The 3,465-nt window shown below is 50.5% G+C and overlaps 1 pseudogene; it reads left to right on the forward strand.

Annotated features, from left to right (window-relative positions):
* The first annotated feature begins 1,148 nt into the window (after window positions 1-1,148).
* LOC102422081 lies at window positions 1,149-2,783 on the forward strand (annotated as a pseudogene).
* Window positions 2,784-3,465: the final 682 nt, after the last annotated feature.

Here is a 3,465-nt window from a genome sequence, read left to right on the forward strand (position 1 = left end):
TTCTTTCACTGTCTTTATCTTCTTTGTTAAAATGCTCAGGATTTTTTGTTTACTTTTAAACTTAATTTATTATTCTATTCTAACCAATAGGAGGGCGGTGCAGCCTCTAAGACATATGTTTGAATTTCACTTAGTCCTCAGTGACTCGACTGATTTTTTGGCCATATGGCATTCTTGGTTTTTGAATTCTATAAACAAAATGGTTTTTCTTAATTTTTACCCTATGTATGATTTATAGCCCACTTGTACCATACACTTATACATTTAATCTGCATTGTTAATTCTCCACCAGTGTTCTTTAAGTTTAAGCATTTAATGATACATTGAAGTCTAGGTTTGTGGTAGTTGAAAATTTCCCTGGTGTAAATGTCATAACTACATTCAAACTGCGAAAATGATGGCATTGAACATGGACATAAGATATTTCAGTAGTACATCATTTTCTTTTACTAGTGACTGGGTGTATGGACTTGTGCACATTGAAAGGAAATTAATTAGAAAGTGACAAGTGGGGTGGGACTGGCTGAGAGGGTCTGACACAGCCTAATGCCAACCTCCCCCAGTCCCTCCCCATTAGGCTCCACCTGGGGCAGCGCCTTGGCTTCAAGGGTGTCTGTGGAATGGGTGGGATCCCTCTGGCAGGTGAGGTCCTGTGGCCTGGCCTGCAGGGAATCGGGCCGAAACCAGCTCTCCGATACCTGCTGAGGGGTCCTGGATTATGAGAGGGCAGTTGTCAGGTGACACAACCCAGAATCGGGCTCCCTCCTCTCTGATTCCGGGATGCGTGACCTGAGAATTGTTGTTGTCTTCCATCACTATCTCTCATCCCAGTGGTTCTGGTATCTATCTATTCTCAGATACATTAGTGACTTATTTTACTAAAAACACCTGATAAGTTTCTCCCTGGCCAGAGAGCTCAGTTGATTAAAGCATCATCTCAGTAGTGCCAAGGTTGTGGGTTCCATCCTCAGTCAGGCTCCATGCAAGAATCAAACAATGTGCTGCCACCACGACATAGCCGCTGGTTCTGGAGCCAGAGGCGCCACCAGGGATTATTGGACCCAGCAGGTCGTCCCTGGATCCAGGCTGAGCAATCTGCATTTCCATCTTAACCGCAGGAGAAAGGGTGGCTGGTCAGTGGAATTCTTGCTCCACGGACACGATGCTTTCCAAGCTAGCTCGTCTGCAGACTGTGGCGGGGCGCCCACACCCCAGTGACTTCTACTACATCCGTGGCGACTAAGAAGATGGTCCAAGGCCCTCTATGGTCGGATGACGTTTTTGAAGGGGGAAGCCAAGTATGGGGCTCACAACTAAAGGGTGTCCCAAAATTCACGCAAGAAGTAATTTTGATAGAAAACACAGGTTTATAATTAAAAATTGTAAATTTTTTATTGATTCAAAATGTATACAGTATAGGGTTTTGTATGGAATAGGACAACGGGTAAATGGCCTCCACAGCTTTGCTGGAACACACGCAAAGCCTTGGTCTTCATTGTCTCTGCTCCTGGGCCATAATTGGTACTTGGTAATGCTTATCAAATTGAAGGGATTGAAATCACAGGGTAACAAATATTAAAATCTGATTCAATAAACCAAGTAAAATTGGGCTTTTATTTTTTGTCGTTGTTAATGCTCACGCAAAATTCAAATCTTGCGTGAATTTTGGGACGCTCTTTACCACCTCTTACTGGTTACCCTGGAGAGAGGGACAGGTATTTCCCTGTGGGATGCGGAAGGCAGGAAACGCTTTGATTTTCTGAGTGCGCACAGCGCCGTCAACCAAGGGCATTGCCACCCCAAGATTGTGGATGCCCTGAAGAGCCAGGCGGGGAAGCTGACGCCGATCTCGCGGGCCTCCTACAACAACGTGCCGGGCGAAGACGAGGAGAACGTCACGAAACTCTTCAACTACCACCTGATTCTCCCCATGAGCACAGACAGGGTGGAGGCCGGGGAGACCGCTTGCAAGCTGGCGCGGCGGTGGGGCTGCACCGTGAAGGGCATCCCCAAGGACAAAGCCAAGATGTGTTCGCAGTTGGAAACTTTTGGGGCAGGACTCTGTGTGCCATCTCCAGCTCCACGGACCCCAGCAGCGACGACGGCTTTGGCCCCTTCATGCCGGGGTTCGAGATCATTCCCTACAACGACCTGCCTGCTCTTGAGCGTGCTCTTCAGGATCCAAACGTTGCTGCGTTCATGGTCGAACCCATTCAGGGCGAGGCGGGCGTCATTGTCCCGACCCAGGCTGCCTGAGGGGTGTGCGCGAGCTCTGCGCCAGGCACCCAGTCCTGTTTATTGGATGAGACCCAGACAGGACTGGCCAGGACTGGGCGATGGCTGGCAGTCGGCCATGCAAACGTCAGGCCTGACCTCGTCCTCCTGGGCAAGGCCCTTTCCGGTGGCCTGTACCCCTTGTGGACGGTGCTGTGTGACCACGAGATCATGCTGACCATCCAGCCTGGGGAGCGCGGCTCCACGTACAGGGGCAACCCCCTGGGCAGCCGCGGGGCCAACGCCGCCTGCGAAGTTTTGGAAGAAGAGAATGAGCTCAGGAAGCTGCCCTGGGACATCGTGACCGCAGTGCGTGGGAAGGGGCTGCTGGATGCCACCGTCACCGGGGAAACCAAAGATTCCGATGCTTGGAAGGTGCGCCTGCGCCTTCGAGATAATGGACTTCTGGCCAAGCCTACCCATGGCGACATCATCAGATTCCACCTCCTCTGGTCATCAAGGAGGACGAGGTCCAGGAGGCCTTGGAGATCATCAAAAAGACCATCAGTCTTTTTTTTTTTAAATATATTTTATTGATTTTTTACAGAGAGGAAGGGAGAGAGATAGAGAGTTAGAAACATCGATGAGAGAGAAACATGGATCAGCTGCCTCCTGCACATCTCCCACTGGGGATGTGCCCGCAACCCAAGTACATGCCCTTGACCGGAATCGAACCTGGGACCCTTCAGTCCGCAGCCCGATGCTCTATCCACTGAGCCAAACCGGTTTTGGCAAGACCATCAGTCTTTCTGGGTCCTCCACCAGCTTTCTGAGGGCAGGGCCTGCTTCCCTGGTGTGGGGCCTGCTTCCCTGGGGTGGGCCCTGTTCCCACGGGGCGGGGCCTGCTTCCCCAGGGGCGGAGCCACCTGGGCTGGCAGCTCGGCCACATCCTCATAACAGCCTGTGTGGTGCTGCTCTCAGCGCGGGCTCATTCCACTCCCCTGTGTCTTCAAGGACCTTTTAAAACATGTTATTTTCAGTTCATACATGCTAGAGCGGCATTTATAACCACGCAGGTTGCTGTGTAAGACAACGTGAGGGAGTCTGTTTGATCACGTGTGTGTGTGTGCTGAGGCGAAATGCTCCCTCTGTATGTAGGCAGCCTTTTTGGCAAGTCCCATGTGGTTTTTACAGGTTTTTATCATTTCCTCGCTGGTGTAAATATATTGTATTTCAAAAAGGTATATTGGG

Source organism: Myotis lucifugus, unplaced genomic scaffold (genome assembly GCF_000147115.1).
Source record: "Myotis lucifugus unplaced genomic scaffold, Myoluc2.0 scaffold_3695, whole genome shotgun sequence".
NCBI lineage: Eukaryota > Metazoa > Chordata > Mammalia > Chiroptera > Vespertilionidae > Myotis > Myotis lucifugus.